Source organism: Macaca fascicularis, chromosome 2 (assembly GCF_037993035.2).
Source record: "Macaca fascicularis isolate 582-1 chromosome 2, T2T-MFA8v1.1".
Classification (NCBI taxonomy): Eukaryota; Metazoa; Chordata; class Mammalia; order Primates; family Cercopithecidae; genus Macaca; species Macaca fascicularis.
The window spans coordinates 66,105,315-66,121,645 of record NC_088376.1 but is presented as its reverse complement, the minus strand read 5'-3'; positions in this window follow the sequence as shown (position 1 = coordinate 66,121,645).

Here is a 16,331-nt window from a genome sequence, read left to right as displayed (position 1 = left end):
TGTGTGTGTGAAAAATGCATGAAGATATTTAAAGCTACTCATTTTTATTAAAATAATAGCAATGAAATAAACTAAACAAATTGGCCAACTTGAAGAGTTTCTTAATGCACAAAGATTGAATTCAAAAAAGCACATTCCACATGATATGCCCATTTTAAAATTATGACATCCTTAATAAAGTAACTTTAAATGGCGATCAACATATTTCATCATAGTAACCAATAAAAATATGGTTATTACATAAGTTAAAGTATTTGGTTCTCACCAGATGGTATAGCTTTATTCCTTAAAGGTCATCCCTCTTACGACTATAAAGCTCTTGACCTAATAAAACAAACAAGCATAGGAAGGTTTGGAAAGGTAGACAGAAGAAAGTGGACTACCTAGGGCTATTGGGACTTGAAGAACACAATGATTGTTTTCTGAATTTCTTTATTGCCTCCTATACATAATAAACAGGGCTTTGTAGCCAGCTCCAACTCAGAAATTATACATCAACTGTATGTCAATTGATTGTTCCTTTATTTCACTTTCCCAGTTCACAGCAGTGTATTTTCTAAGAAGCTGACTTTATATCCAGTTTACACCTGGGTCCCTCCCTAAGTAGTTCCATACAATATTTCTTTTGTTACGGAATAAATGTTTGTATCTTCCCAAAATTCATATGTTGAATCCCTAATCCTTAATGTAATGGTATTTGGAGGTAGGGTTTTCAAGCAGTAATTAGGTTTAGATGAGGCTATGAAGATGGAACTTCCCTGACAAGGGTGAATATCCTTACCCAAAGAATAAGAGAGAGACCAGCACTCTCTCTTTGCCATACCATTCAATGGGTGTTTTTTAGCAGGCTGAGCTAATTTATGCACTCCTAATATTTAGCCCTGATACCTAGTAGAAGCCCCCTTGTCATAGATGAAGAAGGAAGTAGATATTTACTCTAAATGAATTGCATGTTCACACTTTTGTCAAGTGGTGAAGCTAAGCTTCAAACCCAAATTTATTATATTTCTCAAACTTTTGTCTTAATTTACCATCTAGAAACCTTTCAAATATTGTAATGTATAAATATGGGTTCTGCAGTTATCAATCATTCTCATTATAGAGTAAATGGTACACTTTATTTAAAAAAAACCTTCCATTTCAATGGAATGATGAGGTACGCTGTTTAGATACTGAAATCAAGACCCATTGGATATCAGAAGAATGTCAGTCTAAAGGTCTTTCCATCAAAACTACTTTCATATCAATGTCAAGGTTTTACTTGGGCTGGACTCCCTCCTTCATTTTGCCTTTTACTAGCTCAGGATTCCTTCAAACCTTTCTCTTGAAGAGTTAAAATGGAAATGAAGTCTTTATTTACGCTCAGATGTCTTCTGTGGGAATCTGGTATAGAAAGATCCTTTGTAGATAATGATTTATGTAGGCCATGAAAACTACGTCCAGGGGTTTTTAACACAGAAGTAGACATGTTCTACAAAGTAAACTATTAAAGGCAAACATTTCAAAGAGCCAGAATTCTGTCTGCTTTCTTGTGAAAAGACATATAGATACAATTAGGCATTTCAGATTAACTTAAAGTTTTTTTGTACTGACCTAGAAAGAAGTTTTTAATTAATTTTTAAAAGGAAGATACAATGGAAAAGGAATGACATACTCTTTGGATTGCTGACATTTTTAAAGTAAAAACTAAACAAAGTAAAAGCAAGTCTTTCTAAACTGCTTAAGAATCTTCAATACTGAAGAAGCCTAGAAAATTAATTACACTTCTTTCTTTTCTAATTCCAATTTTTATGAAATTCTATTTTAATGATTATCTTAGAACAAATAAAATAAATAAATAAAACAAATATATTTAACTTTGTGGTTAGAAAAAAACGAGACTATAAAGAAAGTGTATTCTTTTCCTTACTCATAACAATGATGTTCATAGACAACTTTTATTATTTTACATATCAAAAGTCACACTTCCAATTCAAAATTTAAGTTGTATGTTTTGTTTCATACAGTATAGGTCAATTATTAAATAAATTATTTCATACCATAACTACATTAAAAAAATAAAAAAATTAATATGTTATTTGCAAAGCAAATATAGACAGCTTATAAGAGGTGACGTACTACTGCCTTTTTTTTTTTTTTAATCAAATATGTGGTTTTTTTAAGACTTGTAAACCATTTTTTCCAAGATGCAAGAAACAAAGGTTAAAAAATCAATATATTTCTCATAGTAATCTTTGTTTTCTTATTTAGCCCTTTTATATTGAAATTGTTGTTTTTTAATTAATCAATAGAAAGAAGAAAATAGAATAAAATAATATAAAATGTGGCTATCCATCCATCCTACAATTGGAATTAGGAATATGTATTTGAAAATAATTGGCTAGCTGTATAATGTTGCCCGTTCTCAGAAGGAGATAATTCCTGCAATAATTGTATGATAGCAGACAACTTTGCAAACACAAAACCAGAGGAAGTAAATTTTGTTAGAAATTAAACATGAATGACTCGAAATTCCCAAACTGATTATTGAATAATGAGATAAAGAATGATAATCTTACCACTATAATAAAGGAGACATCTTCTTAAACAAGGCAGAGAAGCCATGCCATGATGCCTTATCACTGAATCTATAAGAGTTTACATCTAAAACAAAAGGTTACTATAGAATTGAAATAATGCAAAAATAAAAGAATTGATTGAAAAAGAAAATTTTTAGAAAATAAGAAGCATGACAAGGAAATGCAAAAATTCAGTAAGAAGATTAGAACATCAAGTTGAGAAAAGCACAGAGAAGAGATGGTAAATGATATACATTTTTTAAAAAATATAGAACATTAAATTAGCTGATTATTGGGTTCTATATTCATATAAAACATTATGTTATAAAAAGAGAAGAGAAAGGATAGGAACATCTTCATTTTTATTTGAATAATTCAAATTTCACAGAATATACATGATTTGAGTTTCAAGACTAAAAAACAACTACCAAGTGTTCACTACAATAAAAAAATTACACATATATTTATATCACACATACACAAATGCACACACACATATGCATATTGGTTAAAACACTAAAAATTGCAGTATGAAATAAACAACAGGTAGAAACTAAGAGCTTTCAGAGTTAAAAAGGAAAGTCACATGAAGTGAGATTTGAACGAGACTGGTATCAGATTTCTTAGCAGTAGCAATCGATCTTAAGAAAACAGTAGAATAATGCCTGTACACTTCTGAGACTATACTACTTACAATTTTGCATTTTGATTGCCAAGCTGTGAGGGAGGAACCATACATCTATTTTTTTTTTTTCAGCAAATGGAAGATACACCTTGAAAAATAACATAAGAACAAAAAGAAATGGTGTGGTATCCATTAACAAATGGGGAGGAAGAGATATTTTTTAGTAGAATTTCACCAAATGTAGAATTATTAGAAAAAAAAATTGAGAAAGATGGTAAAAGGATGGATGCATAGAAGGTCACCAGGAAAAGCATAATACAATTAAAAAATTATCTTATGTCACAATATTGGAAATGCTATCATTGGGTATATGATAAATCTAGTGAGCATTTGAAAATATAATAATTAGGGGGCGGAGCAAGATGGCCGAATAGGAGCAGCTCCAGTCTCCAACTCCCAGCGCCAGCGACACAGAAGACCGGTGATTTCTGCATTTTCAACTGAGGTACTGGGTTCATCTCACTGGGGAGTGCCGGACGATCGGAGCTGGTCAGCTGCTGCAGCCCGACCAGCGAGAGCTGAAGCAGGGCGAGGCATTGCCTCACCTGGGAAGCGCAAGGGGGAAGGGAGTCCCTTTTCCTAGCCAGGGGAACTGAGACACACAACACCTGGAAAATCGGGTAACTCCCACCCCAATACTGCGCTTTAGGAAACAGGCACACCAGGAGATCATATCCCACACCTGGCCGGGAGGGTCCCACACCCACGGAGCCTCCCTCGTTGCTAGCGCAGCAGTCTGTGATCTACCGGCAAGGCAGCGGCGAGGCTGGGGGAGGGGCGCCCGCCATTGCTGAGGCTTAAGTAGGTAAACAAAGCTGCTGGGAAGCTCGAACTGGGTGGAGCTCACAGCAGCTCAAGGAAACCTGCCTGTCTCTGTAGACTCCACCTCTGGGGACAGGGCACAGTAAACTAAGACACACAGATACCTCTGCACAGACGCAAACGACTCTGTCTGACAGCTTTGAAGAGAGCAGTGGATCTCCCAACACGGAGGTTGAGATCTGAGAAGGGACAGACTCCCTGCTCAAGCGGGTCCCTGACCCCTGAGTAGCCTAACTGGGAGACATCCCCCACTAGGGGCAGTCTGACACCCCACACCTCACAGGGAGGAGTACACCCCTGAGAGGAAGCTTCCAAAGCAAGAATCAGACAGATACACTCGCTGTTCAGAAATATTCTATCTTCTGCAGCCTCTGCTGCTGATACCCAGGCAAACAGGGTCTGGAGTGGACCTCAAGCAATCTCCAACAGACCTACAGCTGAGGGTCCTGACTGTTAGAAGGAAAACTATCAAACAGGAAGGACACCTACACCAAAACCCCATCAGTACATCACCATCATCAAAGACCAGAGGCAGATAAAACCACAAAGATGGGGAAAAAGCAGGGCAGAAAAGCTGGAAATTCAAAAAATAAGAGCGCATCTCCCCCGGTAAAGGAGCGCAGCTCATCGCCAGCAATGGATCAAAGCTGGACGGAGAATGACTTTGACGAGATGAGAGAAGAAGGCTTCAGTCCATCAAATTTCTCAGAGCTAAAGGAGGAATTACGTACCCAGCGCAAAGAAACTAAAAATCTTGAAAAAAAAGTGGAAGAATTGATGGCTAGAGTAATTAATGCAGACAAGGTCATAAACGAAATGAAAGAGATGAAAACCATGACACGAGAAATACGTGACAAATGCACAAGCTTCAGTAACCGACTCGATCAACTGGAAGAAAGAGTATCAGCGATTGAGGATCAAATGAATGAAATGAAGCGAGAAGAGAAACCAAAAGAAAAAAGAAGAAAAAGAAATGAACAAAGCCTGCAAGAAGTATGGGATTATGTAAAAAGACCAAATCTACGTCTGATTGGGGTGCCTGAAAGTGAGGGGGAAAATGGAACCAAGTTGGAAAACACTCTTCAGGATATCATCCAGGAGAACTTCCCCAACCTAGTAGGGCAGGCCAACATTCAAATCCAGGAAATACAGAGAACGCCACAAAGATACTCCTCGAGAAGAGCAACTCCAAGACACATAATTGCCAGATTCACCAAAGTTGAAATGAAGGAAAAAATCTTAAGGGCAGCCAGAGAGAAAGGTCGGGTTACCCACAAAGGGAAGCCCATCAGACTAACAGCAGATCTCTCAGCAGAAACTCTCCAAGCCAGAAGAGAGTGGGGGCCAATATTCAACATTCTTAAAGAAAAGAATTTTAAACCCAGAATTTCATATCCAGCCAAACTAAGTTTCATAAGTGAAGGAGAAATAAAATCCTTTACAGATAAGCAAATGCTTAGAGATTTTGTCACCACTAGGCCTGCCTTACAAGAGATCCTGAAGGAAGCACTAAACATGGAAAGGAACAACCGGTACCAGCCATTGCAAAAACATGCCAAAATGTAAAGACCATTGAGGCTAGGAAGAAACTGCATCAACTAATGAGCAAAATAACCAGTTAATATCATAATGGCAGGATCAAGTTCACACATAACAATCTTAACCTTAAATGTAAATGGACTAAATGCTCCAATTAAAAGACACAGACTGGCAAACTGGATAAAGAGTCAAGACCCATCAGTCTGCTGTATTCAGGAGACCCATCTCACACGCAGAGACATACATAGGCTCAAAATAAAGGGATGGAGGAAGATTTACCAAGCAAATGGAGAACACAAAAAAGCAGGGGTTGCAATACTAGTCTCTGATAAAACAGACTTTAAACCATCAAAGATCAAAAGAGACAAAGAAGGCCATTACATAATGGTAAAGGGATCAATTCAACAGGAAGAGCTAACTATCCTAAATATATATGCACCCAATACAGGAGCACCCAGATTCATCAAGCAAGTCCTTAGAGACTTACAAAGAGACTTAGACTCCCATACAATAATAATGGGAGACTTCAACACTCCACTGTCAACATTAGACAGATCAACGAGACAGAAAGTTAACAAGGATATCCAGGAATTGAACTCATCTCTGCAGCAAGCAGACCTAATAGACATCTATAGAACTCTCCACCCCAAATCAACAGAATATACATTCTTCTCAGCACCACATCATACTTACTCCAAAATTGACCACGTAATTGGAAGTAAAGCACTCCTCAGCAAATGTACAAGAACAGAAATTATAACAAACTGTCTCTCAGACCACAGTGCAATCAAACTAGAACTCAGGACTAAGAAACTCAATCAAAACCGCTCAACTACATGGAAACTGAACAACCTGCTCCTGAATGACTACTGGGTACATAACGAAATGAAGGCAGAAATAAAGATGTTCTTTGAAACCAATGAGAACAAAGATACAACATACCAGAATCTCTGGGACACATTTAAAGCAGTGTGTAGAGGGAAATTTATAGCACTAAATGCCCACAAGAGAAAGCAGGAAAGACGTAAAATTGACACTCTAACATCGCAATTAAAAGAACTAGAGAAGCAAGAGCAAACACATTCGAAAGCTAGCAGAAGGCAAGAAATAACTAAGATCAGAGCAGAACTGAAGGAGATAGAAACACAAAAAACCCTCCAAAAAATCAATGAATCCAGGAGTTGGTTTTTTGAAAAGATCAACAAAATTGACAGACCACTAGCCAGACTAATAAAGAAGAAAAGAGAGAAGAATCAAATCGACGCAATTAAAAATGATAAAGGGGATATCACCACCGACCCCACAGAAATACAAACTACCATCAGAGAATACTATAAACACCTCTATGCAAATAAACTGGAAAATCTAGAAGAAATGGATAATTTCCTGGACACTTACACTCTTCCAAGACTAAACCAGGAAGAAGTTGAATCCCTGAATAGACCAATAGCAGGCTCTGAAATTGAGGCAACAATTAATAGCCTACCAACCAAAAAAAGTCCAGGACCAGATGGATTCACAGCTGAATTCTACCAGAGGTACAAAGAGGAGTTGGTACCATTCCTTCTGAAACTATTCCAATCAATAGAAAAAGAGGGAATCCTCCCTAACTCATTTTATGAGGCCAACATCATCCTGATACCAAAGCCTGGCAGAGACACAACAAAAAAAGAGAATTTTAGACCAATATCCCTGATGAACATCGATGCAAAAATCCTCAATAAAATACTGGCAAACCGGATTCAGCAACACATCAAAAAGCTTATCCACCATGATAAAATGGGCTTCATCCCTGGGATGCAAGGCTGGTTCAACATTCGCAAACCAATAAACATAATCCAGCATATAAACAGAAGCAAAGACAAGAACCACATGATTATCTCAATTGATGCAGAAAAGGCTTTTGACAAAATTCAACAGCCCTTCATGCTAAAAACGCTCAATAAATTCGGTATTGATGGAATGTACCTCAAAATAATAAGAGCTATTTATGACAAACCCACAGCCAATATCATACTGAATGGGCAAAAACTGGAAAAATTCCCTTTGAAAACTGGCACAAGACAGGGATGCCCTCTCTCACCACTCCTATTCAACATAGTGTTGGAAGTTCTGGCTAGGGCAATCAGGCAAGAGAAAGAAATCAAGGGTATTCAGTTAGGAAAAGAAGAAGTCAAATTGTCCCTGTTTGCAGATGACATGATTGTATATTTAGAAAACCCCATTGTCTCAGCCCAAAATCTCCTTAAGCTGATAAGCAACTTCAGCAAAGTCTCAGGATACAAAATTAATGTGCAAAAATCACAAGCATTCTTATACACCAGTAACAGACAAACAGAGAGCCAAATCAGGAATGAACTTCCATTCACAATTGCTTCAAAGAGAATCAAATACCTAGGAATCCAACTTACAAGGGATGTAAAGGACCTCTTCAAGGAGAACTACAAACCACTGCTCAGTGAAATCAAAGAGGACACAAACAAATGGAAGAACATACCATGCTCATGGATAGGAAGAATCAATATTGTGAAAATGGCCATACTGCCCAAGGTAATTTATAGATTCAATGCCATCCCCATCAAGCTACCAATGAGTTTCTTCACAGAATTGGAAAAAACTGCTTTAAAGTTCATATGGAACCAAAAAAGAGCTCGCATCTCCAAGACAATCCTAAGTCAAAAGAACAAAGCTGGAGGCATCACGCTACCTGACTTCAAACTATACTACAAGGCTACAGTAACCAAAACAGCATGGTACTGGTACCAAAACAGAGATATAGACCAATGGAACAGAACAGAGTCCTCAGAAATAATACCACACATCTACAGCCATTTGATCTTTGACAAACCTGAGAGAAACAAGAAATGGGGAAAGGATTCCCTATTTAATAAATGGTGCTGGGAAAATTGGCTAGCCATAAGTAGAAAGCTGAAACTGGATCCTTTCCTTACTCCTTATACGAAAATTAATTCAAGATGGATTAGAGACTTAAATGTTAGACCTAATACCATAAAAATCCTAGAGGAAAACCTAGGTAGTACCATTCAGGACATAGGCATGGGCAAAGATTTCATGTCTAAAACACCAAAAGCAACGGCAGCAAAAGCCAAAATTGACAAATGGGATCTCATTAAACTAAAGAGCTTCTGCACAGCAAAAGACACTACCATCAGAGTGAACAGGCAACCTACAGAATGGGAGAACATTTTTGCAATCTACTCATCTGACAAAGGGCTAATATCCAGAACCTACAAAGAACTCAAACAAATTTACAAGAAAAAAACAAACAACCCCATCAAAAAGTGGGCAAAGGACATGAACAGACATTTCTCAAAAGAAGACATTCATACAGCCAACAGACACATGAAAAAATGCTCATCATCACTGGCCATCAGAGAAATGCAAATCAAAACCACCATGAGATACCATCTCACACCAGTTAGAATGGCGATCATTAAAAAGTCAGGAAACAACAGGTGCTGGAGAGGATGTGGAGAAATAGGAACACTTTTATACTGTTGGTGGGATTATAAACTAGTTCAACCATTATGGAAAACAGTATGGCGATTCCTCAAGGATCTAGAACTAGATGTACCATATGACCCAGCCATCCCATTACTGGGTATATACCCAAAGGATTATAAATTATGCTGCTATAAAGACACATGCACACGTATGTTTATTGCAGCACTATTCACAATAGCAAAGACTTGGAATCAACCCAAATGTCCATCAGTGACAGATTGGATTAAGAAAATGTGGCACATATACACCATGGAATACTATGCAGCCATAAAAAAGGATGAGTTTGAGTCCTTTGTAGGGACTTGGATGCAGCTGGAATCCATCATTCTTAGCAAACTATCACAAGAACAGAAAACCAAACACCGCATGTTCTCACTCATAGGTGGGAACTGAACAATGAGATCACTCGGACTCAGGAAGGGGAACATCACACACCGGGGCCTATCATGGGGAGGGAGGAGGGGGGAGGGATTGCATTGGGAGTTATACCTGATGTAAATGACGAGTTGATGGGTGCAGCACAGCAACATGGCACAAGTATACATATGTAACAAACCTGCACGTTATGCACATGTACCCTACAACTTAAAGTATAATAATAATAAATAAATTAAAAAAAAAAAAGAAAATATAATAATTAAATGTAAAAATTAAGGAGGTGAATAACATCTATAAAATAGAAATAAAAGGTAAGAATGTCATGTGCAAATAATATAATTTTTTTATTTTGTGTTCAAAATGAAATGTAATGTCCACTAATTTAACCAAATACTGTGATACATTGCTACTAGAAAGATGGATGCAGAGAAGAAGAAAGAGTGGAAGTTAAAATTTTTTAAATAAGTGTGAAATACTCAAATGCCATAGAATAAAATTAATATATACTGCTATAAGAGCATATTTACCACATTATGTAACCATAATTATCAGAAGAAATAACTAGCTTGAAATTGTTAAAAGTCAATATTTCTTGGGAGCAGTTATGAGAGTTAGACATGACACTGCAAGGTATTTTAAAACTATTATTATTATAAATTTCCAGAATTATTTAATATAGTTTGATCTTTGTGAATGCATTAAACTGATAAAGATTTCTAAAATTAAAAATAAATAAAATGAGGATATTAATATAAGCAATTGCATTTTAGAACAAAAATTATTTGGTTCAAAATTATTTGGGACTATTTCTGCTATGTGATTATTCTCCATTCTCTCTAACTGGTTGCATTATTTTTAATTAGTATTGTTGTTGGTATTATACAATTTTGAGTTAAAAACGGAAATAAAATTACCTTTAAGTATTGTAAAGGTGAGAATATTCTAGTGACTACAAACCTACTGTGTCTAGACCATGTAAACAAATAATAATCTGGATTCTCAAGATGGAAATGGCATCTTATTTCAGATAATAACAAGACCAAGGTACAAAAGGGTAACCAATTTTGTGCCTATTCCAGTGCAGAGGATATATTTAGTTTTTCTAGGCTATTTATTTGTCTAGAGGAAATAGCCCAACTCAATTAGTGAATTCTATCATATCTATCACATTTATTAATCACTCCTTCACTAAACAAAAGTAAAGTGCAAGTGTTCATTAGAAAGGATATTTTCTAGTAATATCTCAATTCCCTACCTCCACTCCCCATTCTCCAAATTTATTTTTTTAAATAATTACATTTATAGTACTGAATATATTTTGAATATATTTATCTTCCCATTTTTAGTAGCAATTGATCATAAGAAAACAGTGAAATAATGTCTTCTCATTTCTGAGACTATATTGCTTTCAATTATTTTAGTTTGATTGCCAAGCGGCAAAGGAGGAATCATGCATCTTTTTTTTTTTTTTTCCAGCTAATGGAAGATGCACTTTGAAAAATAATATAAGAACAAAAATTAAAAAATTGTGTCCATCATTAAACAATGGGGAGGAAGTGGCCGGGCGTGGTGGCTCACGCCTGTAATCCCAGCACTTTGGGAGGTCGAGGCGGGCAGATCAGGAGGTCAGGAGATCGAGACCATCCTGGCCAACACGGTGAAACCCCATCTCTACTAAAAATAAAAATAAAAATAAAAATAAAATTAGCGAGGCTTGGTGGTGGGCACCTGTAGTCCCAGCTACTTGGGAAGCTGAGGCAGGAGAATGGCGTGAACCCGGGAGGTGGAGCTTGCAGTGAGCCGAGATCGTGCCACTGCACTCCAGCCTGGGAGACAGGGCAAGACTCCGTCTCAAAAAACAAACAAGCAAGCAAACAAACAAACAAAAAACAATGGACAGGAAGCAACACTTTCACATTAGAATTCTGTACCAAATCAAGAGTAATCAATCAGAAAAGAATTGAGAAAAATGGTAAAGAGACGGATGCATAGGAGGTCAGCAGGATTTATTCCTAAATCCTCTATTGACCTACTGTTATGGGATCTTTGGGGTGTCACTTTTCTGGCTGGATACCTCTGTGGCTGGTTGCACATTTGCCTGAGTTCTTGTCCTGTATCCAGTAAGAATGAGGTATGTGGACAAGTGGGTGGTGGGCAAAATAAAGAGGATCTTTACTGAGTGTTAGAACAGCTCAGAGGAGACCAGGAGTGGGTAGCTCCTCTCTACAGACAGGTCACCTCGTTGTCTCTGCAGCTCTCATCAGAGAGCAGGCCCTAGAGATGGTAGCTTCACTCTGCAGCTGGTCATCCTGATATCTGCCCAGCTCCTAGCAGAGAGGAGACACTGAAATGGGCTGCTTCACTTTGAAGCTGGTAGTACCCATCTCTCTACAGGTCTCTGAAGCTCTCAGCAGAGAGGATAGCTCCTCTTTGCAGCTGGTCGTTCTGCCATCTGCTCACTCTGGCTAAGTCCAGGGTTTTAATGGGCCTCAGAGGGGAGAAAATGCACCCTGATTGGTCCATGGGTGGCCATGAGTGGTCCCCAGAAAAGGCACCACAAGTTCCCACTTCAGTCTGTGGGAACTTGCCCCCTTTTACACAGAAGCCTGTCTGCCTCCTGCTGCCCATCATGGCACCCAGGATCAGCCTCGCCTTTGATCTAAGATCAGAGTGGGCACCGACAGCAGGGAGAAGCCAGGCAGCAGGAGCAGGCATTTCTGAGCTTGCCAGGGAAGGGGGGTCCTTCCTGGGTCCTTGAGAGTGCAGGGATGCCTGAGTCTTCAGACACAGTTTGGGCATCAGCAGTGACACCCAGGGAGCTCCCTCTCCAACTCAGAAGGGGCAAGGTTGCTGCTTATCCCCTGCTCCCACCGGCTCCATGGAATGTGCAGCCCTGTGCACATCTCAACTGATACAGCTGGTGTGATGGCAGTGGCAGGCCATCTGGAGTGGCTGATATCATCACCACTAGCATTTGAAATCCAATGTGTCATAAATTCTATTAAATATTTACACTTAGAAAGCAAATATACACATACCTTAATTTTCAGTTCCTGAAAAACAACTTTTCTTGTATTTTCTTTTATTACTGTATGCCGTCTTTTGCCTGGATTATGTTCAACTAAAAAATATATGCTGAAAATCATCCATAAATAAATTACTATTCTAGGTGCTGCAGAAACAAATCTATCAATAAGACTTTAGTCAGATTGTATTCAATAGGCTGTATATATGTGGCAGGTAAGAAAATAATTAATCACATACATGAACTTTCAATACTATTAACAAGGTTCTTAGTCTTAAACAGTTTGCTTAGAGGCCGCAGGTTTGTTTTCTTCCTTTTGTAACTATCCATGCATCCATACCTTGGAAGTATTGTGGGTTTAATTTTAGACTACTGAAATGAAGTGAGTCATACAAATATTTTAGTTTCCCAGTGAATATAAAAGTTATTTTTACACTCTAAGTATGCAATAGTATTATATCTAATAACACAACGTACAAATGTTGTTTTAAAAGTGCTTAATTGCTAAAAATATTAACAATCATCTGAGCCATCAGCAAGTTATAATCTTTTTGTTGGTGAAGGGTTTTGCCTTCATGTTGATGGCTGCTGACTTATCAGGATTTTATTTGCTAAAGATTAGGGTGGAGGCCGGGCGCGGTGGCTCACGCCTGTAATCCCAGCACTTTGGGAGGCCGAGGCGGGCGGATCACAAGGTCAGGAGATCGAGACCACGGTGAAACCCCGTCTCTACTAAAAATACAAAAAATTAGCCGGGCGCGGTTGTGGGCGCCTGTAGTCCCAGCTACTCGGGAGGCTGAGGCAGGAGAATGGCGTGAACCCGGGAGGCGGAGCTTGCAGTGAGCCGAGATCGCGCCACTGCACTCCAGCCTGGGAGACAGAGCGAGACTCCGTCTCAAAAAAAAAAAAAAAAAAAAAAAAAAAAGAAGATTAGGGTGGGTGTGGCAATTTCTTAAAATAAGGCAACAATAAAATTTGCTGCACCAATTGACTCTTTCATAAAATATTTTTTTCTGTAGAATTCAATGCTGACATAATATTTTGCCCAATGTAGAACTTCTTTCAAAATTGTATCAGTTTTCTCAAGTTTGCTGCTGCTTTATCAATTAAGTTTGTGTATTATTCTAAATACTTTGTTATCATTTCAACAATGTTCACAGCATCTTCACCAAGAGCCGATTCCATCAAAAAAAAACACACACATTTTTTACTCATTTACATGAGAAGCAAGTCTTCACTGGTTCAAGTTTTGTCATGAGATGGTAGAAGTTCAGTCACTTCTTTATTCTCCAATTCTATTTCTAGTGGTTTTGCTATTTCTAACATATCTGCAGTTGCTTCCTCCACTGAAGTCTTGACCCTCTCAAAGGCCTCCATTGGGGTTGTGCCAAGACCAGCTTGGTCAGGAAGACCCTAACCCAGTGGCGCTAGAGGAATTACAGACACACACACAGAAATATAGAGATGTGGAGTGGGAAATCAGGGGTCTCACAGCCTTCAGAGCTGAGATCCTTGAACAGAGATTAACCACATATTTATTGACAGCAAGCCAGTGATAAGCATTGTTTCTATAGATTATAGATTAACTAAAAGTATTCCTTATGGGAAACAAAGAGATGGGCCGAAATAAAGTGATGGGTCTGGCTAGTTATCTGCAGCAGGAGCATGTCCTTAAGGCACAGATCACTCATGCTATTGTTTGTGGTTTAAGAATACCTTTAAAGTCGTTTACCACCCTTGGTGGGCCAGGTGTTCCTTGCCCTCCTTCTGGTAAACTCATAACTTTCCCACGTGGGCATCATGGCCATCACAAACATGTCACAGTGCTGCAGATATTTTGTTGATGGCCAGTTTTGGGGCCAGTTTATGGCCAGATTTTGGGGGCCTATACCCAACAGGTTGGAATCAACTTCTTCCAAACTCTTGTTAATGTTGATATTGTAACCTCCACCAATGAACCACAACTCCTTTTAATGGCATCTAGAATGGTGAATCTTTTCCAGAATATTTTAAATTTACTTGGCCCAGATCTGTCAGAAAAATCACTCTCTATCACAGTTATAGTTTTAGGAAATGTGTTTCTTAAATAATAAGACTTGAAAAAAAATTACTCTTTGTATTAGGAAACATCAAAACAACATTAATCTCCTTGTATATTTCCATCAGAAGTCTAGGATGACAACATACATTGTCAATAAGCATTAATATTTTGAAAGGAATCTTTATGAGCAGTAGGTCTCAACAGTGGACTTTAAATATTCAGTAAACCAACATATAAACAGATGTGCTGTCACCCAGGCTTTGTTGTTCTACTTATCAAGTACACATAGAGTAGATTTAGCATAATTTTTAAGGCCCCGGTACTTTCAGAATAGTAATGAGCTTTGGCTTCAACTTAACATCAGCTGCATTAGCTAGTTCTATGAGAGTCAGCCTGTCCCTTTGAAACTTTGGAACCAGGCATTGATGTTTCCTTTATAGTTATGAAAGTCATAAATGGGATTTTCTTACAACATAAGGGTATTGCATCTGGTATTTAGATTATAGACATATTAATCAGTTATCTTCGCTAGATTGGGATTACGTACTGTAGCTTCTCATTAGCACTTGCCGGTTCACTTTTATGTTATGGAGACAGGTTTTTGTTTTTTGTTTTTTACCCTTAATCCTCATAAACCCAACTCTGCTAGCTTCCGATTTTTCTTTTGCAGCTTTCTCACTTTTTGGAATATTCCTAGAACGAAAGAGAGTTAGGACCTTGTTTTGGATTACACTTCGTCTTGAGGGAAAGTTGTGATTGATTTGAGCTTCAGACCACTAAAAATGTTTTTCAAATCAGCAACTCTATTATTTTCCTTGCTTGTCATTTATGTGTTCACTGGAGTGAATTACACTTTTAATGTCCTTCAATAACCTTTCTTTTGCATTCACAACCTGGCTAAGTTGGGTACAGGAGGCCTAGCTTTCAGCCTCTCTCAGCTTTCTACATGCCCTCTTCACTAAGCTAAATCACTCTTCAGTTTTTAATGTAAACTGACAGATAATGTGACTGTGACTGTTTCTTTCACTTGAATGTTTAGAGGCCATAGTAGGGTTATGAATTGACCTAATTTAAATATTGTTGTGTCTAAGGGAATTGGGAGGCACCTGGAGAGGGAGAGATACTGGGTTATGGCTGTTCATTGGAGCCGTTAGAATACACACAACACTTATCAACTAAGTTCAACATCTTATAAGGGTGTGGTTTGTGGCAACCCCCAAAAATTATTATAGTGATATCAAAAATCACTGAGCACAGATTACCATAACAGATATAATATAATAAAAAGGTTTAAACTAGTAATAATTATCAAGACGTGACAGATAGACACGAAATTAATACATGTTTTTGGAAAAACAATGCCAATAAACTTGCTTGATGCAGATCACCACAAACCTTCAATTTTAAAACGCATAATATCTGCAACCTGCAATAAAGTGTAGTACAATAAAATGAGGTATGCATATATCTACTTCTGTATAATTTTTTGTTCATCAAACACTTTATATAATTTTATATAGTTAAAAAAGAGTTTAATGTAATGAAAATTTTATTTATTTTGTTTTTCTGTTGTGTCAAGACTGTTGCTCTTTGGTATCATAACTTTAAATTAATTCAATATCTCTAAATAACCAAAGAGACAACAGACTACATGGTAGTCTTTTCTCTTCACCAGTATAGAATGACTTGAAATCTTAAATCTCATAATGGTTCATAAAATTTGGGCTGTGTACACACAACTGATCAAACGAATTATAG